The sequence below is a fragment of the Pongo pygmaeus genome, chromosome 1, assembly GCF_028885625.2.
Source record: "Pongo pygmaeus isolate AG05252 chromosome 1, NHGRI_mPonPyg2-v2.0_pri, whole genome shotgun sequence".
In the NCBI taxonomy this organism is placed as follows: Eukaryota; Metazoa; Chordata; class Mammalia; order Primates; family Hominidae; genus Pongo; species Pongo pygmaeus.
Genome location: NC_072373.2, coordinates 193,770,224 through 193,797,040, shown reverse-complemented (window position 1 = coordinate 193,797,040; position 26,817 = coordinate 193,770,224). Strand labels below are relative to the sequence as shown.

Here is a 26,817-nt window from a genome sequence, read left to right as displayed (position 1 = left end):
TTATGATGTCCTTAGCTTTGGAGTTATTCCCTGCCATGCAAAACCACTGTCTGCCAACACAGGGTTTAGAACAGCATTCTGCTTGCACGCATGTAGCTTCAGCTTAATGGTATGTCATTCCAACAGTAGGCTGAGCCAGGCCTGGCAATAAAGGGCCAAATGGCCACACCTTTCCTTGCAACCCTCCCTGGTTTCCCACAATCCAAGAATCCAGTCTAGACTTCAGCGTGGCAAAAGAAAAAAAAATCCCCCCAAACTTCTTCATCCTCATTCTTTTGTATTCTCTGCTTTAGTCATATTAGGCCCCTCTTTGTCCCCAATTATGCAGTAGGAAAATGCTCAGATGGAGGTAAGATCAGGATGTTCTCAAGGAAGGAGAACTAGGGGCACCTTAGTCAGCCTTGGGGTACAGGTGTCAAGGAACATGTCCTGGAGGAGATAGCACCTGTGCTGAACCCTAAAGAATGGGTAATACACATAATGAGAATGACTCATGTTTATTGAACATTTATTATGTTCCAGGCACATAATTAGCACTTTACCTCTGTTACTTCAATCCCTTGACCTTGTGGAATCATAAAATCTTTCCTATGGGATAGGTACAATTATTCTTAGTTTCAATTTACAGATGGGGAAACTGAGTCATAGAGCGGTGAAGAAACTTGCCCAAGGTCACCTACCTTATAAGGGATGAAGCTGGGCTTCAGAGTCAGGCATTACAACATCCAGGGCCACACTCTAACCACTCTGCTAAACCCCATTCAGCTTTGAGCCTTTGAAGATGGAGACTCTATCTCCATCTTCGAAGGTGCTCATTGTGAGCACCAGGAGTATAGGAGTGAATCTATACTCCAGCAGAGAGGCATCTGTGAACACTGTAGAATAAATGGGTGAAGGTACTGATGGATGCATGAATAAATTTAGATATATTTTAGATATATTTTCAACCCCAATAGATCCTGGGGTTAACAAGCACATAAGATTATAGTACATTGGTAAAAATCAAATGTGCTATTTATCCTAGAACAGTAATTCCCAAACCACATTCCATAGGACATGAATTCCTGGAAATGTTAGGCACAAAGGGTGTCCATCATCATGTGGGTTTGAGAAACCCTGGGTTAAACAAAACTAAATAGCTTTCTTTATTTCAGGGATTTTCAAGTTTTTTTCCTCAGTGAATATCTCCTGGGGCCAGAGACCCAGCAAATAAAGTTTGGGAAGCACTATATTCGAGTCCCTGCCTTTGGAATTTCAGGGATGGTGTATTAGCTATTTATTGTTGTGTAACAAATTGTTCCAAAACTTGGTGACCTAAAACAACAATAAATATTATCTCACACAGTTTCTTTATAAAATCAGAAATTCAGAAGCAACTTCGTTGGATGGTTCTGGCTTAAGGTCTTGCAGGAGCTGCAATCAAGATGTCAGCCTAGGCTGCAGGCTTTTGAAAGCTTGGCTGGAGCTGGAGCATCCACTTCCAGGATGGATAACTCATGTGGCTGGCACAGTGGCGCTCGCTGCTGGCAGGAGGCCTCCATTCCTGACGGTCCATAGAGTTGTTTAAGTGTCTTCATGACATGCTTCCCGAGAATGAGTGATCCAGGAGAGCAAGGTGGAGGTGGCAATGTATTTTATGACCTGGCATTAGGAGTCACAGCCTGTCAGTCCCACCATATTTTCTTGGTCACACAGGATGACCCTAATACCATGTGGAAGAGGAATTATAAGGACACGAATACCAGGGGGAAGGATCAATGTGGGCCTTCTTGGAGGCTGGCTTTTGAGATTGGCCTTCTGGTTTAAGCTTCTGGAACTTGGTGATAGGTGTGTGCACCCTCTTCAGACCTGCAGGTGCACACAAACTTCATGTTGAATGACCTCAGCCACCATATTTCCCCAGTGGTGATTTGGACTTTATATTCTGTTCTCATCAGCTGCCTCTCTTGACCTCTTCAATCCCTTGACCTTGTGGAATCATAAATCCTAAGTGTCAGAGCTGGAAACCACCCAGCCCAAACTCTAATTTTATAGATGAGAAAATGAAGGCCAATACAGGCAAAGGAATTGTCCAGCATCACCATGCCTTAATTCTTGTGCTCTGGTCCATCACACATGCCTGATGAGACATGAATGTAAGTCTACTAGCCTGAAATTCCACATAGGGCATCACATCCCTACCCAAAGCCTTGAACTGTCCACAGGCCTGACCACAATGGGCCAAAGTGGGTGGACTCCAGGCCAGGGATGGTGTGAGTGGTGCCTTTGGAGTGGGGTATGGGGGAAATATTACGGAATGGGCTCCTTATAGCCCCATTTGGAATAGTACCATTTCCCTGAGTGACTTTGTCACCACTATCCAAGGGAACAATAGGAACAAGGAGTTGTCTCCTTCAAAACCTGTATCTTCAGACCTACCCTTCTCTGCCAGCATGAGCTCAGCCAACGAAACAGGCAGTGGAACTAGCTACCCTTTTAGGTAGGAAAGCTGAGTGTATGCTCCTGAGATACCTGCTGACTCTATATCTCTGGCATAGCTTGGAGGTGCACAGCATAGTCTCAGGGACTATGTCCTAGGTGCAGGGCCTGCCTTTCTGGTCACCATTGCAGTGGCTGATGGAGTCAAGCTCAGCAGAGTCTCCCCTTCACTCAGTCAGTTGGAACTAGAAAGTATTTATCACAAGTCTTCATACCAGCAAGTTCTTTCTCTGTAAAGTAAATTTGTCAAACTATTATGGGAGACCTGAGATGACTCTTAATAAAAGCAGGATAAACAGGGAAATTCAATAAGGAACATGACTGAATAGAAGTAGAAACATCTGCCTGCCCTTCCTGCTGACATCAGCTCCCTCTCAGCCCAGCCTCCCCTGGAGAGAGGCACAAACGGGTCCTCATCACTCCACAGGTCTCAGCCTAAACCCTGCCTCCTCAAAGAGCCTTCTCTGATCACCTTTTCTGAGGTTTCCTCACTTTGTTATTTATTCTTCATTGTGAATCCTGTTTGTTTCCCTCCTCATCCTTAACACATTTTGTAATTATACATGTATTTATTTACTTGTTTGTTGTTTATATCCCCTAAAAGACTGCAAGTTTCATGAGGATATGGACAATGACTCTTTTATTTCCCCAGTCTGTATTGAGCGCCCAGCACAATGCTGGCATTCAATAAATGATTGTTCTCGCCTAAGTAGAAGAGTGTTTTTCTTTGCCATATGCCTGAGAGTGGAGACATCTGGAGGAGAGTCCATCTTCCTAATTTGGCATCAGGACCAGATGAGAGCTTCTCCAACCCACTCCCACAGAGCGGCTTGTGCAGCCCCTTCTGTCTGGGTCTCAATGCTGTGTCTCTGGCATCTGGCGAGGAGTTCTGTCTGCTCCCCAGCTGCCTGGCTGGGGCTGACTTTGTGACCCCTCTCTTGTCAGCCTCTGTTTCTCCAGAGGAAACTGTCCATCACATTTTTCTCCTTTCTGATCCTGGCTGGATCTTCCAGAGGACCCAGCTCTGCATCAACTCTTTAGCCAAGCCATTCCGTCCTCCTTATCTTGTCCTGCCCCCTGTCTGACCTGAAGCTCGCTGTGACGGCCTGGATTCATTACCCTCTCCCCTTCCTGGGTAAACTTGTTCTATTGTTGTGGCTTCCTTGAGGGGCAACATCCCACAGATCTGCTGCCTCTCGGCTTGTTCCTCCTTCCTTCTCTAGGGCAAGGCTGTGAATTCCGATGTTGACAATTTCCTGCTGATTGATCGTAACTCCAATTTGACTGATCTTAGTTGTCACATGACTTCATCCGATGCTTGTTTTAATTCTTATCATGCTGTAGAGCTTCCAGGTGTAGAAAGCTGGCCCTTGGTTTTGGTTAGTGCCCAATCGGTAGAAACCTGGTGAATGCCCCTCCCAAGCATGCAACAGCCATAGTCTGCTCTGGCCCCGTGGGACTTGGATGTGCCACAGTCCCCTCTTGTACTAGAGTAGGAGGTGTAGGAAACACCGAGCACTTCCAAGGTCATCCTTCTTTTCTTTGTTCATTGCTACCAGGGACACTGGGAGTTCTGCATCCTTCCCCTTCTGGGTTCAGAAGTCAGAGACCACAGAGGCAACACTCCCAGGGCCTTCCATTTCCAATGAAGATTCCACAGCCAAGATGACCACTTTTACAGCCAGTGGCACATCTTCTATTAAGAAGCTTCTTGGCTAAAATAAGATTGCTATTATTTTCCAAACTGCCACTTGGAATCTGTCCACTCTACCTCCTAAATGAATCTGATTTTCTTCTTCTTTCATTCTGTACATTTTTGAAGAGGATAGAGAGGCAGTTACACCTGGTTGCTGTCACAAGTGTATCTACAGTGAGTTCACCCCTGGAAACACCCTGAGGCCAGGTACTGCGTCTGTTTGCTTGCTGTAGTATCTCCAGCCCAGGGCCTGGCACGTAAATCTATTTCAAATGCACGTACTGGAATAAAGGAGGGGGGAAGAGGTCATGGAGAACCCCAAATCACTGCTAACGCTAATAACCAAAACATGCCGAATAACAGATTTAATGTGAACTGATTCTGTTACAATTGCCCAATATGTAGAACCACATTTACCATTCATTCTGCAGTCTGTTACATTGTCTGTTTCTATCTGAGCTATCTTTTTTTTTGTGAATAGAGAACAAAGCCTACACTAACGCGGCTTGTCAATGAGCAAGCTGAACTCTCTGCTTTCTAAACAGTCTGGCAGCCTGCACGGGCCAGGTGACTAAGCCCAGCAGCTTCAGAGCCTTGATTCTGTGCCTCCAACCCCTACCATTCCCCACCTCTACCATTCCCCTTCTCTCTGCCAAGTGAATTCACTTTGCTCAAGGTGTCAAACCTCAGTTCACATGCATTACAGCAGAGTCACTCGTGAAGGTGTTTTCATCAAGGTGCTCACCACTCCATGTGCTGCCTGAACTGACTGCTGATGGGGAGGGATGTTTTCATGCTGCCAGAGATACAAAGTGGACCTAATGGTAACTATGTAGTTTCAAACAGTTGGCATCTTTTAAAATAAAGATGTTAGCTCTGATTGGTAATCAATTTGATTCCCCCCTCCACCACCACATCTGCTTTTCCTATTACTTTCCTTAGAATTATTTGTTTTCCTATGGTTTACCTGCCAGCCTGTTAATCCACTCACTGACAACTGAGTGACTAGATCATAATCAAAGGTACACTATCTCTAGTTGGTTTGGTTAGCTTGAGGCAGCGGAAGCCATTCATGTGTCTTACATACTTTTTTCCAACATTACTTCCAAGTTCAAGGACAGCAGCAAGGTATGACAGAAGGCACACAGGGCTGAAAGTCAGATGCTGCTGTGTGACGGAGGTCATGTCCCTTCTCTGTTTCTTCAGCTGGGTAGACCAGGTAAGTCCTGGGTGTATGGCAGGAACCTCACTGCCCTCTCTTCGACCTTCTGCTTTTCCCCAGAGGAAGGAGAACTTCCACTTGAGCATCTCGCCCTCCACCACCTCATCTTTATGCCCCACTGTGGGATAAGGAATTGTGAATTTGCATGGTCAGAGACCACTGGACCACACTTAAGTGGGCAGGGATACTGTGTCTTAGAGGCCAGGGCCTGAGCAGTAAGGTCACCAGGGGCTGCCCTCTACTCTCTCTTCCAGTGTCTCTTCTGTCTGAGGGTGAGTGAGTAGGTGGGACAAGTCTTCCCTGAGGTCTTGGTAGCATTGGATGGCACAGGGTGGTAAGGACACAAGGCTCTTTCACCCTGGATTTTCTGGGTGAGAGTCTGTATCCAGTCCGTACAGCTGACCCGATCTCCTGGGCCTCCCTCCCTCTGGATGGCATGCAGCCCAAACAGATGCCCAGACCTTTCTGCCTGCCTACTCTCCTGCGTGCAGACTCCCATGACATTGCTCTCTCTTCCTGGTCACCAGGCACTTTTCTGAATCTCATCTTCTTCCTGATGCTAAACCCACAGTTCTTTCTGCCCTAGTCATGGTGATCTTGTTTCATTTCCTTAAACAAAGAACTCTTCACCAGCTCAGGGGTCCACAAGGCTGTCCCCTCTGGTGGGATGCTCTCTCATCCACTCTTCTCAGCTGACTCTTATCTCTCAGGTCTCAACTCAAATGTCACATCTTCAGATAAGCCTTTCCCGACCTCCTAGTCCTCAGTATTTTCCTTCATGGCTCTTATTACAAATAGTAATTAGATGTGAAAACTGCAAAGCAGACAGATCTCTCCCAGTGCCACGTTGCTGGGGCCTCACTTATCCCTGTACTAAGGTGCACACACCTGCCAGACACAATGGAAACACATTTAATGTGGGAAGATGGAGCAGGGGAGTTCAGCATACGTCACCCAGCAAGATCATGCTAAATATCTCTTTGACATCTCTTTCCCCGAAGTTCCAACCCAAAGGCAACTGCCAGTTCTCTTCTCTTCTTTCATCTCTTTAGCCTCCCTCCTGGCTCCCCTCTCTGGCACCTACATCTACTTTTCTTCTCCATATCTGGCACCTTTCCTTCCAGGCCTTGATTTCCATTTCCCTGTCGTATTTGGAGTAATTTAGCTCTTTCTTAGTTCTTCCAATCCCTTCCTCCCCATTGCCCACCAGCCAATCAAAGGATGTAAAAGGAGTAGGAGAGTAGTTAATAACTCTATTCTGTTACACGCACTTAGGTATATTTGTTCAGCAACTGTTGCCCCTACCATTTGTAAGTTTCATTACACTCACATGGCCTCATGAATGTTTTATTCACCACTGTACACCCAGCACCCAGCATGGTGCCTGACACATAGTAGGGGCTCAATAAATATTGGCAGAATAAATGCATATCATGGTTCTCTAAGGCAACTCATTTTTTAATTTCAATTTAAACATCTGGGTCCCTGGATATGCAATCCTGGGTGCCCATATACCCAGGTAGAAGGTCACCATAGACTGTGAACACATTGCCTGGCCTTCTTAATATCCAAATACATGCATTAGCATCCAGAATTCTCCACCACATTTGGATTACGATTGTCCTATTCAGGCAGGGAGTCCTCTGAATCTAGGATAACTGGGGTCCTATGACGGCTCTGTATCTGGGGAAAACAGCCTTCCCTTCTCCTCCCCTCCCCCATCTCTTCTCCCCACCCTGCCCCCACACCCAGCAAAGATGAGAATGACTGACACAAGCATTAAAGATATGGAAACTTCCCTCCTGAATGATCTCACTAATGGTAAATTGATGGGATTGAATACATTCAAGTCGGAAATGATCCAAATATATGCTAATGAAGCTGAATATGCATTATTTAGACTAAAACAAACTAACTGCAAGTCAGGAAATAAAGTAGGTGAATTATTAGTTTGGCAACTCAAAGAATCGGAAAACTCAAGCACCGTTCCAGAGACAGGCAGAGGCAGGCAGGAAAATGTGGTTAATGGATTCTAAACCAATTAATCACAAATTGATGGTGCGCTTGAAGACTCGCCGCCCTGACTCCCTCAGATTGCTTTCTGAAAATTTGAAAAGAAGATGCTGTTGCCATACACTTTTCTTGTCTCCCCTTCCTAAACATGCTGTCCTAGATACTCGAGTCTCAGGGAAAACAGAAAACTACAAACAAATCCCAGAAACAGGGAATGGGGCTATTTTGGCCACAGGGGGAGATAAATAACGCAAAGAGGAACTTCCCACCCCTTCTTTGTCAAACAGCATCATCCTTAGACTGAAGAATAAAGTGAGCCTTGATGGGAGGAAACTGAAGCCTGAGATGGGTGAGGAAAATACAAAAATATGCTTTGCTGGTCCAAGCTAGAATCATCCCCCCATCCTGGAGGAATCCCAACCCAGGGCAAATCAGGGGATGGCAAGGGGGCTTACCAATGGGTTTCATGAGATGGAAGAGTCACTAGGAAGGGATGGAAAACAGAAGATGGCACAGTTTTCCAAAGATGGAGTCTAGAAATCCCAAAGCATTTGATGATAATCAAAGAAAATTCTCAGGTTCAATTCTTCAAAGGTTATAGTTTGCAAGATCTTAGGAAAGCAAGGAGTGATGAGATAGAGCCAGCATGAGTTCAACAGAGGCTAGATATTTGCTGAAAGGGCACCTCGGCTGATGAATGCTGTCCTGATCTTGCTACAGAAAATAGCCCTGTCCATCCTGCCTCTAACCCACCCCATTCCCATTCTCCAGCTTTATTTACTCCCTGGCTTTATTAGAGCAGTTAACACCATCCAGCACTCACACACGTACTTGTTTCGTACTTGTTTACTTTCTTCTCCTCCCACAGGGATGTAAGCTTCATGAGGTCAGGGACTTTGTCTATTCTGTCCTCTGCCAAGTGAGCCTGGCATGCTAGGGGCTGTTAAGTGAATGTGCAAACAAATGGAATGTCAGACTTTAACCTCATTTTTTTTTTTTCTGACAGAATATTGGGATGAGAAGGTGAGGTAAATTCAGTAGATCTGGGATTTTATAAGAGCATTTAACTATCTCATGATGTTATTGTAGAAAAGATGAAGAATTGGTAGCTGGATACAAGAACAGGTGCAGGGGGTAGGATCCCTGCCACCCACAGAGTGAATGATCACACCCGGGTGGTCAATGGACACGCAGTGGAGGATATCGGGCTGTCCTCTCTACCAGATTTCATGTTGGCTTAGCTGAAGATTCAGAAGACAGGGTCCTTCAAATTGTAGTGTGTGACACAACCAGAAGGATGGCACTGTGGAGCAGGACGGAAGACCCTCGGCGAGCAGGAACAATGGGCTAACTCCGAAAAGATGAGCTGTCCTTGGAGTAAACGGAAGTCCTATCCTTGGAGCACAGAGTGGGATGGGGAGACATAGCATGGTGCCAACCCCTCGAGTGAACAACAAGCCCGGTGTGAATCGGCTTCCTAGATGGCTAAGGATAGCCATTGCGTTCATGGAAGTGGGAAAGTTGAGAAGGGAGAAGGCAATCTCTTGCTGTACTCTGCATGCAAGGATGGAACTGGACTCAGTTCTGCGGTCTAAAATTTGATGATGGAAGCTATAATCAGCCTGTGAGCTATTTCTCATTACAGGATGACTATCTAAGACATCACAGATTTTCAACCTGAGTTTATTGTGATTCAGTGAAACAGAAATTTCGGTGGAGAGAAACAACCCCAGGGATAAAGTCCCGTGCCTCACATGCCTAAATGATTACAGGGAGGGAGGTACAGTGGTGGAGCAGAGGTGACTAAGGTTTAGTTCCTGCCCTTGTGGAATTGACAATCTAGTTGAGGAAATAAGTAAGACTCAAAAGAAAAAAAAGAAAATAAACAAACTCTTTGGAAACAGCCATTCCAATTGCGATTGCTTCAGGTTTATAATGAATAATCAAGTTTCCCATCAATTCATAATAGTACAGGGACCACTACATCCATGAATTAAGCCAGTTGGAGGAAACTACCCTTATGTAGTCAACCTGGAGGGCTCTCACATAAATAATGGCCAAACTGCATGGAGTGGTCTCTGCTGGACAGCCCAGCCTTCTGCTAACCTAATCTGCTAGTGTACATGCCAAGCCTTTATACATTCTTTTGGTTAATCAATAAGCATTCCCTTAAAGATATACTAGGTGTCCAGCCCTGTGTCCTGTGTTAGAAACAGACCCATGCATAAGACCTAGTCCATGCCCTTCAGGCAGTCATGCACTGGTAAGAGAGAAAGACATACGCAATTTCAGTTCAATCTGCACCTGCAGTAAAGTCAGCATGGAGATCAAGGGCAAGTGCTGAGTCTGAAGGGCAGGGGCAGGAAGTGGTGGATGGCCTCCCTGAAGTAGAAAATGATGGCACCATACCCTGGGTCCACTGCAGGTGACTCCAACCCAGACCAGGCGGAGAGAGAGGAGGGAGGAGGCAGGACCCATTCCAGGTCAGGCAATGGAGGTACATTCCCATAAAAAGCATGAGGGTGCTTTCAGCGAAATCCAGCACCTCTGAAGCCCAGAGTTGAATGACCACATAGCAGGGATTTGCAATGATTAAACAGTAAAACCTTGACCTGCTACTGCCGGGGACGGAACCAGTAGTGTCAGTCAGAAATGCCGTGATGCTGCATCTCTGTTGTTCATTGGAGAAATGTGTTTTCAGCCTGGACTGACTCTAAAAGATCTCCCTGCTGAAAGGCCAGGAGATGAAAAGCCCCCACTTATGTCAGTCACAACCCGGAGTGACTTTTCCCAGCTCAAACCATCCCCCAGCAGCAGTGTTTGTGTCACCCCCCAGCCCCACCTCTTTTAGGACAGTGACTCTCGTCCTCCCACTCTCAACCTGTGTTCTGAATGGGAGCTGCTCTTCTCGTACCTGAGCCCAACTCCCTGACCACAGTGACTGTTGGGGGGTTGACAGCTGACCCAAGCTTAGCCAATGGAGTCCTTTCAAACAAGAGAGGGGAGGGAGAAGACATTTTCTCTCTTGACATAAAACTACAACAAATGAAAGCCTGGAGCTCCCAGAGGCTATGATTCTGGCCTTGTGGGGAAGCCAACTTGAGAGACTGAAGATGATTCACAGGGAAAAGCAGGGGACAAATGAGCCAGCACAAGATGGAAAGAGAGAGAGAGAGTTTTGAGTCTCGTCTCTTTGAGTCCTTGGCTCTGGCTGTCCCTAAGGCTAAGCCAACACTGCCCTTCCCGCATTTGGCTGTATGAGTCAGTAAATACCACTACTGACACATCAGCTACTTGATACGAGGCTTCTATTACTGGCAATCAAAGCCTAATATCCTTCCACCACACGACACATGGAAGTGAAACAAGAAAAGCTGATCATGTGCCCCCAGAGGGAGCGGGGCAGAGAGGTGCAGCCCCCAAGGGGAGTAGCAACATCCCACAGTCAGAACAGCAGCCTTTCTCCTGCAGGGTGCTGCAAGGGTGCTGGAGGAAGAAACTCTCTCAAACAAAGCAACAGAGAAAGACCCTGGACTTGGCTTTGCATACTCGCAAGCAAAGAACCAACCCCTTCTGCAAATAGTAAGGAGAGCTATGTTGACACAAGCTGGCACCAGCAATCCCCGCTTAGAAGAGGTGGGACTAGAACTGCATGCAGAAGGCAGATGGGAGCCTCCTAGGAGGGATCATTTGGGAAGAAGAGCAAATGAGATGGCACAACACAGCATGTGAGGCCAGGGCTGTCATCAGCCCCTAAGGAAGAAAAAGCAGAAATGTGTATTACAAGGATAATGCTTTTTGATTTAACTGGTAGAAAATTACAAACAGTATTTAATCATTGTCAATAATCCTGTTGTCACCTTCATAAAGTTTTAAGTTGTGGAAGCCCCTCCAAACCCCACTCCAAACCTCCCTTAATAATTGTAACCAAGATAGTGTGCCCAAGTCTGAGTGTTGCAATTTCTCAGAGAATGTGGGTAGAAGGATTCCATGTGAATCAGAGGCAGGCCCTTGTTTAGGAAGGGCTGCCAGATGAGGCCTGGTCCACTACCGCTACCGTTGTCCCTGGGCCCTCCTGACACAGTCATCTCTATCATATCTGAAAAGTGTCTGCAAATGAGGTCCCTCGGTGACCCCTCAAATTCACATCCCATTTATCAAGGATCTACTGGTCCTAGGCACTATTCTCGGAGCTGGGTACATAGCTGTGAATAAGACAACACAGTTCCTCTGTCCTCAGGGACTTCCATGACAGGTGGGAACACAAGCAATAAGCAAGTAAACAAATAAAGGAGCGAGGCAATTACAGAATGTAATAATTATACAAGATACTGTGACACTTGGCATCTCATGGAGAGGAAATGGAGACCCAGAGATGGGACAGGACTTGCCTGAGCAGAAGAAGCCCAGCCCCCAACTGGTACAACCCAACTGTGTCTCCACCTCCATCCTGTGGCCCTGGTAGCCCCAGAGAGGCCCTATGGCTCTATCCAGAGAGGTCCAATGCTCTTTTGGGCAACTTCTGGAAGGATATTCTATCTGCCTTTGTCTCTATTGCATCTGATACATGATCAGAGTAATCATATGTCTTGCTGTCTTAGGGACAGTCCTAGTTGATACCTGTTCTTAGAAGTAATTACTAATACAACCCACTTTCATTTACCCACTTTACCCCAGGTTTGGGTGGTAAATATTCATGGGGGACTTGGGTCTCTGGAGCATCTTGATGCCAGAATGAAGTGTTTGGTATATTCTTGAGATATTGCATAACACTAGGAGTCTTCCTGCATTGTGCCTCCGAAAACCTTGGGGCCTGCCTCCCCGGGCACTGCCCAGCATCTGAGGGGCCTGGTAGAGGAGAAGGTATCCCCTTACATGCTTCTCCCTGGCTGATCCCACTTCTGATACCCCAAGCTGTGGCTCTGCCTTGCTAGTTAATCTTCGCCCCTTGCAAAGGATTTCTCCTGAAAACAGAGCTCACACTCATGGCACTAGAAGCTCCTGGAGATAACCAGCCACATCCCCAGCACAAGGGAGCACCACTGATTGCTGACTTGGAGTGGACACACAACATTCTTCAGGGAAATATATCTCAGAGAGGAGCCTGTGGTTCCCAATCTGACCCAAACACACATGCATTTTAAATGTCCACCTCCCTTCCCAAGAAAATGTGATGATGTTTGCCATGTGTATTGGGCACCTGGCCTATTAGACCCCCTGACCTCCTGAGTTTCTGCCCCCATAAGTGGCTTCTTGGGTCTCAGTCTCCTGGGCTAGAAGCCCTTCTCTATCCCAAAAATGACAAGTATGGTGCAGGTGCAGGTCTCCCCATGATAGAATGAGTTCAGATCAGGATGGACTCTCATGACCCAGTCTCTGGGACCAAAAATCCAGGCAGCCTGGCAAGATGATCCCTGAGCCAGGACATAGCCTGCATCTACCTGTGCACACTCACTCCAAGCGCCAGACACACAGCTGGGCAGCAGCAGGGAGCCTCTTCATGCAAATTAAATAAAACAACCTTTTTACCTGTTGGCTGATTCCCTCTTTTGAAGAAATCAACTACAAATTCATTTTTCGGGAGAAGCAATTATGATGATTGATGGAATGTCAGGGAAAGGGAATCAAACAGAAGCCCAGAGGCCTGGGCTAGGGGTGGCTTCACGGGACAGGAGAGTGGCGACAGCTGCCTTTGGCTCCCATGCTGGCTGGCTCTCTTTCTCTCCATCTTCAGTGCGGTGGGGGGGGCGGTGCTGTATAAAGGGGCCCCTCCCACCATGGCTATGGTCTACTTTGACTCTGTGAGAGGCAGTCAGAAAAGACACAGTAAGAGGCGTGGCTTGTATTCAATAGACCACAAGCACCTGCTGTGCTGGGCACTTTCTAGGCATTACCTCGTTTTATCTTCACAACTGCCCTGCAAAATCAAGCTTATTTTACCCATTTCACAGATGGAGAAACTGAGATGCATCCATTGATTTGCTCAAGATCATGCAGCTTTTAAAGGGGAGCAGAATTATGACCTAATCTTCATTCCACTGCAATATGAGCCCTTCCAAGGAAAGCGAGTTCAAGCTCAGAATCCTGGAGACTAGGTAGCTTATCCCTCCCTCACCCTGCCTGTTTCCAACTTGCAGATGCAGGAATAGAGGCTAACTCCAGGCCACGGCACCATCGTTAGAGGAATTCATCTGTTTATTCAATGAATAATAATCTACAGGGCCAAGCACTCTTCGAGGATGCAGGAGCTCCAAGTTCAGTCCAGGCTTCCGCTTGCCAGCCTGGGGTTGGGAGACCTGGAGGACAGGAAAATCCCATGGACTTGACACAGAACCCCACTGGAAGCCCAACTCCACGGCACTACCTGCAGTTGCAGCAGCACACATTGAATTCTCCGTCGAGCAGGTCTCTGTGCTGGCAAGGGTGCTGGTGCTGCCACTGTGAGGGGACTCACATGAGTCCTGTGGTGCCAGTCCAGAGCCAGGAGCCCCTGGCATTTAGGAAAGGGCTGAGCTGATGGCAGCGTCTGCCAGCCTGTCAGTTCTGGGGAAACCCTTCATAGAGATGGGTCTGGGCTTGGACTTCAAAGGCTCCTCTGGTAAAGACCTGCTAATTGCTTGAAACACATTTTCATTGAAGTGTGAATTCTCTCTCTCCAAACCTCCTGTGAATTCCAGGAGAGCTCAAGCTGGAAGGAGCCAGGGAGGCTGTTCCCTTGCCTGCAGCTGGAGGGGAACTGGGAAGTCAAGGGCCAAACCCCACCTCCATCCCTTGACCGCAGGTGGAGGTCAAACTCCACCTCATCCCTTGACTGGAGGGGAACTGGGAAGTCAAGGGCCAAACCCCATCCCCAACCCTTGCCTGCAGCTGGAGGAGAACTGGGAAGTCAGGGGCCAAAACCCACCCCCATGCCTTGCTTGTATCTGGAGGGGAACTAGGAAGTCAGGAGCCAAACCCTGCCCCCATGGTTCCACCTCCCAGTGGCTCCCGGGCACTAACCATCCCAGGAGAACTGAGGTGAAGCTGGCAGCCCAGGGAACTGCTAACCCTGGGGAAGCAGAGGACCACTCTCCTGATAGAGCAGCTCAGTGGACTGAGGGTTTGGGGCTCATTGCAGCCTCCCCCCACCTTCAGATTACAAGGCTATGAAAAACAATAACAACTACATGAAGCTATGTGGCAGGTGCTGTTCTAAGTGCTGTACCCACTACACATTCCCACTCACCAGCATCCCTCCTGCACCCCATGACATAGGGATGACTATGGTGTCCCTTTTTAGAGCTAAGGACACTGAGGCATGAGGAGTTTAAGTAACTTGCCCATGGTCACACTCATCTAAACAGAGGAGACTGGACTAGACCTAGACACCTGGTAGCCTCTGCGCAGGGTGCAGGAGATGAGGGTGGTTGTTGGGGGTGGGGGGGCTGGGGCGGCGCATAAAACATGAAAAGAAGCATGTGGCTGCAACTCATCCTCCCTCCCCTATCCCAGGGCCCTGGTTGAGAGGTCAAGCAAGGCAGAGAAACTGAGACCAAGGAAAGAAGGAAGGCATTGAAGCTACATAGATATGGGAACAAATATTACCAGCCAGGTGACTAGAGGATGTAAAGTAGCCTTCCTCTGACTCCATTTCCACCTCTACACAATGGAAATTACAATACCGACTAGGAAGGTTATTTTCAGGAGCTGAGCTAATCAGGCACTAGCATGACCCTGAGAACAATGTCTCCTTAAATTTTGTGCCTGAGGCATCTCATTAGTCTCTCCCTAGTCCTGGACCTGGAGATAATTATATGTTAAGATCTGAACCAGAAAACTCCTGACAAGAGTAGACAATAAATGAACAAATAAATAAAAGAAAATGAACGAATAGTAGCAGAATTAATGATAGTCAGCTACCACTCATTCATTAATTTATGGTCTACTCTTATCCTGTGGGCAGAGCAGTCACTGGGCTCTAGGATGGGCAAGGCACATGTGCTTGCTCTCCCAGCTTACTCTTTAGGGAGAAGCCCTGGAAAGCCAGGGAGACCCATCTCTGCCCCGTGCTGCCCAACCATGAGCTGGTCTGCTGCAAGCATTGGCCTCACCCTGTTTTTCCTGGTCCTGCAGGTACCTGCCATGTATCTCCATGTGGGTGAGAGCTTCATTCCAGACAGGGACTTTAGCTTGGCAGAAAGATACCCCTGGCCCTTGGTAGCTTCTTACCAAGCTCTTGACCAGCTCAGGACATGGCATCTCACACAGGGCATCTGAGGAAACCTGAAGCTGTCACTCAGCCTTCCACCTACGTACAGCTCAAACTGAGTGTTCTTCAAAAAGCTGCAACCTGTCTTATAAATCCTATTCCCCAAGAGGAAGAGGGGAAATGAAAAAGGGGTGGAGGGAGGACAGGAGAGAGGAGAACAACTTTCCCAGGGCTTCCTCTGCTAGTAAAGAAATAGCAGAAGGTGTTTTTTTACTAGCAGAGCAAGCCTTGGGAAAGTGGGCTGAACTTAGTTGAAGAACGTTGTGCCCTGGAGATAAATATCAGAGATGGCACAGGGACGGACATCCCCTCAGGCCGAAGGGGCTGCAGGCTTCCCACTCATCTCTGCAGTCCCCCAAGTGTTGGAATTTGAGAGGAAGCAGGAAATTGAGAGTTGCAAGATACCAGAGAAGAGGGGAGGGAAGAAGAAAAGAGAAGGGAGGAGGAGAGGGAAGAGAGTGTTCTCAGTTCTCTGGAGGACTAAAGCCACAAGAGAGGCCAGAGCCAGATCAGAAGGGAAGAGAAATGGGGCCTTGGACACTTGGGGTAGGGGTTGCTGGAGTTTTCCATTTCTTGCAGAGTCTCCCCTCATATTGCACCTCAGTCCTCCACCGCACCCCCTTCCCTGTGATCTCCCAAGGCCACTGAGTGTGGTGGTTAGGGGTTTGTGCTTTGGGGTCAGAGAGATGTCGGTCTATGTCAATTTCCTCATCTTTAAAATGGGAGAACAACCACCTTGACATCTCAAGGCTGCTGGTATTTTCAGCGAGGTAATGTCTGCAGAGCTCTCAGTCCACGCCTGGCAGAGGACACAAGAAGAGTCTAGCGAACAGTGGCTGGTGCCATCTTTATATTATGGTCTCTAGCAGTGGCTGAGCTGACCCTGGTGCCCTCTCAGAAGGGCTGGCTGCCGAGCCTGGTGGTAGCAAGGCGAGACCTAGAGAGGCTGCCCCAGCCATGCTGGCCTGTGGGCAGCAGGTGTGCCCAGCTGGCTCCACCCCCTGGCCATCGGCCACACTGTTCATTAAGCAAATGGCCCACAGTGGCCAATGATCACTGGAGCACAAGGGCGGATGCCTTTCTCAAGCAGGCCTCATCAAAGGCCGGCATCGAGCTAATTTAATGATCTAAGTGGAACATATTTCTCCTGATGCGGCAGTTTCAATCGACTTGTATTGTCTCCAGATAAGCAGTGGAGCCACAGCAATTAGTTTCTGGACAAAGCACCAGTTTAGGGTAGAAGAAGCAGTGAAGTGGAGGTTGTGGGGAGTGAAATGGGACTGGGCAGCTAGACGGGGCCTGAGCCAGTCTCAAAGACCAGGCCTGGGGCCTCTGCCTGGTCAAGGATGGGCTCTCAGGCCTCTGGGTTTCTGCCAGGGAATGGAAAAACCCAAGTGTCAATCATAGGCTTTCAGACCTGGCAGAGACTTGAGACATCATTTAGACTGATCCTGCAACATCATTTAGACTGATCCTTCCTGCAACAGATGGGAAGACACCGGAGATGTACAAGAGAATACAGATAGTTCAGAGTGTCTCTCAATTTAGGGGCACAATCTGAGCCTCCTGACTCAGGTAGGAAAAGGTAACCAATATTCTCCAGCACCTGGAGGCTTCAAAGTTTCTTTTGGTGTGTGTAATTTCATACGATCAGCACACTGTCCCTGAGAGGATGGAATTGCTAGTCTTACTTCAGAGTTGAGGAAACAGAAGCTCAGAGAGATTACGTGACTTGCCCAAGGTCACACAGCTGATGAATGTGGACTCTGGATGTTCTGCTCTTCCTACCACCCATGCTGGACAGGGAAGGGTCTTTCATTCCCATGGATCCCTGCAGATGAAGCCCTGTTGCGCTCCAAGGGGGAATCTACCTTCTGGAGCATCCTGATTTCCCTAGGATGACAAACTCCTGGCCCCCCACGAAATCTCTGTCCAAGGTGAAGAGTCAGGGGACACCCATGAGAATGACTGACAGAAAGTGAGAGGGAAGGCAGAACTGCAAGAGGCAGCCCGAGGATATGCAGCCAGGATAGGGGCCAGGCCTGTGATCAGTGCAAAGCCAGGTGCCTGAAGTTTCTCCATTAAAGTTGAGGCCCAGGCCAGGGACAGGAGAGGGATGGGTATCCAGAGCCTCCTGGGCAAGCCCTGACACCTGGAGCCTGGGGCTGGAGGCAGGACTGCACCGGGACAGAGCAGATGGGACACCTGGGACACTGGCCCTTGGTCTATGTGAACACAGGTCCTGCAGTGCAGACTGGGGTCCTGGCCTTTGGGCAACCCAGGGGGTCCTGGCTCCAGCAGGAGTCTGCAAGTGACCACTGGACCTTCCACAGGGACACTGAGCATCCAGTGGCTGCTTCAGGCTGCAGGAAGGATGCTCTGAGGGGCTGCTGGACAGCCCTTCTGGAGTGGGGCTATGGACACTCGGGCACGCCCATTATCAGGAAGGACTTGGGTAGTCTAGCCTGATCCTGGAAGACACACTCCCCTCTGAAGGTGGCTCTGGCATGGGAAGGATCTATCTGGGTGGATAGCCTCACATTTGGCGAATAAGTAGCAATACCACAAACAGTAATAATCATAGCGGCAGCCGCCACCCACACAACCCTTATGTTGTGCCAGGCCCCGTGCTAGCCCATGCACCTTCTCATTTCACAGATGAGGGATCGGAGGCGCAGGTGCATCCAATAACTCACCCATCACGGTGCTGCTCATACACGGCAGGGTTGAGATGCAAACCTTATTCCGTGAGACACAAAAACCAGGGCATCCAACTACCCAGACACTGTCCCTGCCCCAACAGGCTGTCAGGTACCCCAGGAAGACCTGGACAATTTGATTTGTATTATACCCTCTACGGATCACTGGCTCAGAAGGGGTAAGAAAGGACAGAGAAGGAGAAAGAAACAAAAATATGTGAGATGAAAGCAGAGGAGAAGCCCAGATACTTGGGATTTGGACCATGGAGTTTCTAAGATTGTAGCGGGAGGCGCTAGAGGAGGAGAAGGGAAAAGAGGACATGGGGGAAGGGAGAGAGGAGGCTCAAGGGGAGGAGACGGACAAGCAGGAGGAAAACAACAGCTTCAGAAGGGATGGACCATCTGCTCCTGGCCCACTCCTGGGCCTGGTGTTTGCATTTCCGATCGTGGTACCCAACTCACCCTCACATGCCTTTGTTTCATCCTCCTTCAACCTCACACCATAAAATGCCACCTTCACACAGCCCTGGCATCTGCCCCTCCTCTTGCCCTGCCCTCATCACTACCTGCACCCAGTCCCGGCATCTCCCACCTGGGCCACTGCCACCCCTCCACGCTGCTGTCAGCTGCCCACAATTCTGCCATCTTCTCCTTCCTGCAGCTCTCATCCCGTCCCTCCTCTGCTCAAAAGCCTTCAGAGCCTGGCCACTGCTACAAAATCCAATCCAAATTCTTTGCCCTGGAATTCAAAGCTCTTGGCAATTGGCCCCCACCTTCCTGCCCTCCCTTCCCTCTGCCTGTCAGGTTCTCCTCTCCCCGTGACCATGCCCTCTCCCTTCCTGGAGTCAGATTTCAGCTTACATGTCATCTTATCAGAGAACATGTGGAAAGAGCTCACCCCCTCCAGTGAGCTCCTCACCCTTCCCCTCCTTTATTTTTCTTCAAAGCACTATCAGCAGCTGACATCTAATATGCTGCTATTTTCTATCCTCCTGCCCCCCCCCCATGAAGCAGGATAGTTTTATCCAGAGCTGTAGCATCACAGCTTAGAGCCATGCCAGCCCCTCACAGCTCCTGATACTTGTTGAATGAGAGAATGATACCCCGCCCCCTCCACAGTACGATACTTTGCTGCAGTGATCAGCGGTGGTTCATGGCCATCCCCATGGGTCACCCTCACTCTCTACACTTGACTTTGCACTTTTGCTGACTTGAGAAACTTGACTCATCTCCAGGACCACCTCCTCCAGGCAGCCTCACTCCCTACCCCTGCCTCAGTCATAGGTTATTTGTAAACGGCTGGTATTTCATCACTTGGCTGTCGGTTGTTTAAATAAGAATAAAAGGCTTGTGTCTCCCTTACTCTGCTCCCCCATGCAACACCTGGTATCAAACTGGGGCAGCACTAGGTACTCAGTACATATTTCTTGAGCACAGTGAAGAGAGAAGGAAAACTTGACCCAGGAGACATTTTCTGAAACTTGCCTGTTCTGAAGCACACTCTAGGAAGGCTGAGGCCCTGCTATGTGCCAATGCTGGAGGAATTTCTACTGCGTGCCAGATCCTGTACTGGGAGAGGCCTACTATATGCCAGGCTCCATGCTGAGAAAGCACCTCCTGTGTGCTGATCTGAGTTGGCTGAAGCCCTACTGTGTATAGATCTTGTTTGGATGAGCTTCTAAGATGGAGGGGGAACCTATGTGCCTGGCTTCCTGCTGACAGTGCACCTACTGTGTGCTAGGTCCTGAACAAGGCACTGAGCATCAAAGAAAGAGGCAACCCCTGCCTCCATGCACCTCACAATCAACCCGGGAAAATCAGAAAAAGGGAGAGGAAGGGGAAGAAAGAGAGCACAGGGGAGATTAATAATAACTACTTCTTCTGGCAAATTACAAGTGCATGTAGGGCCGTCTGTGCACACAGCCCCATGCCGGCTCCTCACCAGCAAGGCCCAGTGCAGGAACTTAGGTCAGCTCAGTTGGGCCTTCCAACAGCTTGTCAATGCCTGGGGGAAGGAGCGCCTGGCCTCCTTGTCTCCAGCCCTCTAGCCCACTGCCCGCCAGGTGGACAGGTAGGAGCTATTCTAAAAATACAGCTAAGGTTTGGCACAGGTGCTGTGGAGGGTGCCCCCTCCTGCCAGGTCTGAGCTGGCTGCTCCTCAAGCTAGAAGACGCTCAGGGACCAGGGCACCCGGCGCAGCTCCTGGGGACTCCCTGAGCAGGGGTCAAGGGCACTGCTGGGTGGCTCAGACTGCCTGGGAAGAAGGGCAGCACGCAGCCTATGGGGAGGCTGAAACAGGCCCCAGGGTGAAGGTGGGACCTAGGGAAAGCCCAGCCCTGCACTGTGGAACAGGCCCCAGGACCTGCCTGGCTCCACGAGAAAGCAAGAGACAAACTTGGGCCCTGGCCTCAGACACAGACGTGGTTCCTTTCTCAACTTCATCTTGATCTTGAATCCAGATTGAACCTTGACCTTAAACTCTATTCTGATCTCTGATCCTATCTCTACACTGAACCCTAGTTTTCATGGTGGCCTCCAGTCCCCCTACTGAAGCTACTAGAGGGCCCTCACTCCGTCTCTTTCAACTCTGGAACAGCCAAGTGTGGACAGGGCTCTCCCCAAGAAGGCAGACCCACAGCTCACAGAGGGCTTTCAATTCCAACAGCCTGGAAAGAAAGCAAAAGAACATGTACTCAATAATAAAGTATTAAGAGCAATAATACCATGTTTATTGCGCTCTTATTGTGTACTTTGCATGTCTTTCTTTTCTTTTTTTCTCTTTCTCTCTCTCTCCTCTCTCTCTTTCTTTCTTTCCCTTTTTTTTTTTTTTTGAGTCTCGCCTCTCTCTTTCTTTCCCTTTTTTTTTTTTTTTTTTTTGAGTCTCGCCTTGTTGCCCCAGGCTGGAGTGCAGTAGTGCAACCTGGGCTCACTGCAACCTCCGCCTCCCAGGGTTCAGGCGATTCTCCTGTCTCAGCCTTCTGAGTAGCTGGGATTACAGGTGCGCACCACCATGTCCGGCTAATATTTTTTGTATATTTAGTAGAGACAGGGGGTCACCATGTTGGCCAGGCTGGTTTCGAACTCCTGACCTCAGGTGATCTGCCCACCTCGGCCTCCCAAATTGCTGGGATTACAGGCATGAGCCACCACGCCTGGCCCTAATTCCTTTAATTCATATCACAACCCCACTTTAGAGAGAAGAAACAGAGGCACAGAGTGGTCAAGCAACCTTCCCAAAATCACACAGCTGGTAAGCATCAGAGCCAGGATTTGAATCCAGGCCACCTGGCTCTAGAGTGTCTGTGTGTGGCCATCATACTGGAGTTGCTCTAAAAGTGTGCCAGATCTAGCTTCAGGGCACACACATACACAACACACACACAATACACATACACATGATCTCATTTTCTTTCTCAGAACAATGCTATGAAAATGACTTTATTACCCCAGTCCTAGAAGTGTAGAAATTGGAACTCTGGAAAAGAAGTGGCTTGCCAAAGATAGCACAGCTGAGAAACGATCAAATTGGCATTCAAACTCAGATTTTTAAATATAATCATTCCTGCCACAAAATGCATGTCCATTGAATAACATAAAGAAGTTAAGAACATTTATAAATGCACCATCCAGAAAAAGCACCTTTAGTATTTTGGTAGAGGTCTTTCCAGGCTTTTCTCCATTTATAAAATAATATTTTTCCAATAAAATGTGGATGCTCCATAATTTATTTGACAAATCCTAACAGATTGGCAGTTAGGTTGTGGCCAATGTTTAAGCCCATCTTTCCACACTCCCAGACAAATCAGATTTCAGGAAGATGAAGCTGGAATGGCCTTTGGACAACCTGCTCTGGGCTTGGCTAAGCCAGACTTTGGCTGTGCAGATGGTGGGGTGACACAGCAGAGGCACAGAGACTGTGGCCCAATTGGTACCCATATCCTGCTGCACAACTTGCTTTGGTAAAGGCAAGAGGCTACATGCGATTTATCTGTTTGTTTATTCTTAGAAACTGTCTTGATGAGAACTTGATGTTTTCTGTGCAGCTGAGCAGAACTGTGGCTTTGGAGGTTCATGATTTGCGCGGGAGCTGATCTTGTGAGTGATCACATGCTGTCACCCTACCAATTCTACACTCACTCCCCTGGGATGACAGAAGCCTCTGAAGTTACAGCAATGGGGAGTGGAGGGTCTGGAGTGGAGCAGGAGGGTTTGGGGTGGGGCATGATGCAGCCTCTGCTGCAGACTGGGGCCCGAGGTTTTTCTAAATATTAGCAGAGGTAGGGTGGAACAAATGTGCTCAGACCCAAAGGGAAATTTTCCCAGAGCAGGGCCCAGGAAAGGAGAAGGTCTGGAGCATGCAAATGACCTTTGTCTTTCTGGCTTTGTAGAGGAGCTGGCTGGGCCAGGAGGCCAAGCTGTTCCGTGTCACCTGCTGCAGAAGCTCACAGCAGGGGGCTGGACACTAGAGTCCTCTGAGGGTCAGGACATGTGAGCAGAGACTGAGACTAGTGACTCCAAGTCTGGCAGCACCCTTGAAGGGAAGGACCAACAGAAACCCGGACTCAGGGTGAAGTGATCACGATCAAGGACAATACCAGCAAGGGACAGCAAATACTTAAGGGTCCTTGGGCCGAAAGCAAGGACATGTGGAAGAAGGGACAGCAGATGCCCTGTGGTCTTTTGTTTCTCCTTCCTTCTCCTTTGTCTTCTTCCCACTGCACACTTGGGGGTGGCCACATGACTGCTGGGGGACCAAGTGGCCAGAACCCAAGGCCCCCTCTCCTTGGCAGCATGGCTTCTGTCCTACTTAAGTCGAACTGGCAATGCTGGTCGCATGCAGATTAATGAGGCCACGGCTGAGGCCCTGCGTTGGGGGACTGGCCTTGTTTCTAGGTGACCAGGTACTTGAGCCTAAATTAACTTTGACTACCCTTTGTGCTCTCCCCCTTGGGCAGGGCAGGAGGAAAATAATGGGGGAGAAAGAAGAGAAGGTGAGGAAGAGGAGGAATAAAAGGGGGAGGGAGAAGGAGGAGAAGAGGATGAAAGGGGCTGAAGAAGAGGAAGAGGAGGGAGAGGAGGGGCAGAAATAGGGGGGAACAGGGAAGAATCAGAGAGCAGGAGGGTGGAGGGCGGAGGGGCGGGAGGATCACAGGAGGCAGGGCAGGTAGAAGGCAGCTGCCCCATGCTCTGCCCACTCTGCCAAACAGCCAGGGCCTCTGCCAGGTGGGTTCTGTCTTGTGGGGAGGAGCATTGAAGGGAAATGAATGTTCCTGTCAGTCAGCCACCTCAACCCACAGACTGTCAGTGCAGAGACCGCCCGGCTTTGCAGATGCAGAAACAGGGTCAGCAAGGGAATGTGATTTTCCCAAAGTGACAGGGAGTGGGGATGACTAGGACACAGGCCTCCTGACTCCCTGTCTAGTGCTCTTTCTGCTGTACAATACATACCACTCAGCCACAAGAGCCTACTCAACCCTCAAAACTCTACTCAAAGAGCCCTTCCTCCATGGTGTCTCCTCAGGGCCCACGATGTCCATTAGGGCCTCCTCCTGACCACTGTCTGCAGTCCCCTCCCCTCTGGACCGAGCTGTTGTCCAGGCAGCAGCTGTGATGATCCCATCTCTGTGCCTCTGTTGCCAGCACAGGGCCCCTGCACAGAGCAGGTGCTGAATGAATGAATGAATGAATGAGAGTAAATAGGATCAGTCAAATCTGGATGTGAACCTCCACACCACCTCTCTCATCAGTTTTGTGACCACTGGTGAGTTTCTTCACTTCTCTGGTCCTCAGTTTTCTCATCTCTAAAGTGGATCCCTGACAGGGTTGGAAAATAAGTTACATAATGCAATCCTTCGTTTACACACGTAATGAACACCCACTGTGTGCCAGCAGGCTGTGATGGGTGCCGGGTCAACAGTGGGGAGGAACTTGCCTCCAGGGAGCTTAGAGTTTGGTGGGGCAAACAGATAATGAGAAAGCATATGAATGAATGAATGAATGAATGAATGAATGAATGACTATTCCATTGTGATAAGTGCCAGGAAGGAAAAGCCAAAAGGAGATGATAGGGAATACTGGGTGTTGGGGGGTCTAATTTATACATGGTGTTCAGGGAAGGGTTCTTCAAGGTGAGAACTCTTGAAGTCAAATCTGGAGGAGAGGGAACCAGTGATGTGCCTGAGAGAAATGCTCCAGGTAGAGGGAACAGCACGTGCAACACTGTACAAGGCAGCTGACAGGGAGAATTAGCATCACCATCAGGGTGTCCACGTTGTGTCCTCTGAAGGCTCTGCAGGCTGACCCAGGACTACTTGGGTGAGGAGGAGTGGGAGGAGGAGGAAGAGACTGTGCCCAAGTGCCCTTTACTCATGCATTCATTCAGCACACGTCTGTTGGGCTCCATGTCTGTGCAGACACAACACTTCACTGCTAACACTGAGGACAACGTGTGGACAGCCCTGTCCTTGCCCCTCCCCCTGCCCCTGTCTCATAGCACTTAGTCAGGAGGAGCTGCCCTTGGGCTCTGGCAAGTGCGGAGGGTTCCCAGCTTGAGCAGAACAGATGGCAAGAGGACCTGGCCTGGCACAGGTAGAGGGCAAAGGGAGTGAGGTCCAAGGGGGCCTCCCTGTGGATATGCTGTCGAGCTGAGACCTGCAGGATAGAGGGGTAGTGTGCCAAGTGAAAGGCAGGAGTCTTATCCTAAGAGCAATGGTGAGCTATCGACGGCTTTAAGCGGGAGAGTGCCATGATCAAACTTGTAGATCTCACATGTGGAACAGATTGAAGGGTGAGGGCTAGGGCATATGTAAGGAGAAGAGCTTAGGTGGTGATGACAATGGCCTAGGGCAGGCTGCTGGCAGAGAGAAGAGGGCTTGGGTATGCTTAGGTGGTGAATCTGCACAATGGGGCCATGGACCAGGCAGGGGAAAGGAAAGGTGGCTAGGAAGGAGTCGGTAGGGACCCCACAGGTTTCCAGCTCATGGAAGTGGCACCCGAAGGTGCCAGCTGGGGCTGAGTGCCTTCGAGATGTCCAAGCAAAGATGCAGGGCAGGTGGTGAGAGATGCTCAGAGGGGATGCTCACACAGGCTTCACTGGCTCTGCAGCAATCAAAGCCTGGCCCTGAAGAAGCTCCCCTGGAGGGGAAGCACAGAGGGGGCCCTCAAATCAATGGCTTGATTGAGGGAAGCTGCCGGGAAAGAACAATTAGAGGGCAGAGGACCCCCAGCCCCTGTCTCCCCAGGGTACTGCCCCTGCAGTCAGACTTCCCTTGGCCTGCTTCCTCTGTGCCGGCTGAGCCAAGCTCTGATGACGGGAAACCGTTAGTCCTAAGAGGAAAGGGATCTACTAGGTGCAAGGGGTCAAGGGGGACGAAGGGCATCCTTTCCGCTGGGGAACCAGATGAGGGGCTGTGCCAGGGACTCTCAAAGACAAGAGTGCTTCTCAGGGTGAGATGGAGGAGGGCATTCCTGTTGGGAAGCTCTTGCCCCTCACCAAGCTCATCTCTCTCTAGCATACCTTACATCTGAGCTCTAGGATCTTGCCACTGCACTAGCCTAAGATGTCTTGGAATGCTGGCCCGTGATTACCCCTGCTGCCTCTCCTGGAGCCCAGCACACAGCCTCAGCACCAGAGGACTTGCTCAGTGAAGAGTCACGGAATGCCTTTCAGTAGAGGAAGCCACATGCCAATCAGAGCAGCCAGAAAGGTCACCTGCAGGAGCAGTGAGAGTGGCCTGGAGCAGGCCCCTGACCCTGAAGGCCATCAGAAAGCATGTGGGGAGCCACTCCAGGGTTCTGGGCAGGGCAGCATTGCGTGGCATGTGTGGGTCTCCAGGACTCTGGGGGTGGGGACGGGGGCTGAGGCCAGCGGCAGGAGCACAGGTAGCACACGTCTGTGTTGCAAAGGACAGGTCCCTGAGGTTCCCCTGATTACTGTAAGGATGCTGGGGAAAGAGTGTGCACGCACATACATATGCATACACAGGTCCACACACACGCAGAGAAGCACATGTGTACACACCTGCACATGCACAAGGACACACACATGCATAGACAAATCACAGAAAAAAACCAGCTACAGACACACGAGTTCAGGCCACAGAAAGGTGCCCTTCCTCACACAAGTATAAGTGCCTAGTGGGCAAGTGCCTGCAGGTGTGGACCCAGGGACACATGCCTATGTGTACCCACCTGTGCACATGCATGTTCACACACACGAACACACACACACAGGTCCATAGGAGCCCTGGGTAAGGGCCTATTCCTTTGAGAACAGGCAGGAAGCCCAAGCCAGCTCTACATTGGATTGTGGTGCTACAAGTGGTGTCAGGGTGGTAGACAGAGGCCTCAGCCACATGGGCCTCCAACCCCAAGCAGCCTTCAGCAGTGAGGGGCCACCCCATAGTGGGTCCTGAGCTCACTGATTTGCTGAGGCTCAGATGAGCAGCCCGTCAGCCAGCTG

The 26,817-nt window shown here is 49.5% G+C and overlaps 1 protein-coding gene across 3 annotated transcripts in view; it reads right to left on the bottom strand.

Annotated features, from left to right (window-relative positions):
- Nucleotides 1–26,817, bottom strand: part of GRIK3 (glutamate ionotropic receptor kainate type subunit 3) — a 237,973-nt gene that overhangs the window by 133,496 nt on the left and 77,660 nt on the right. The window lies entirely within an intron of this gene.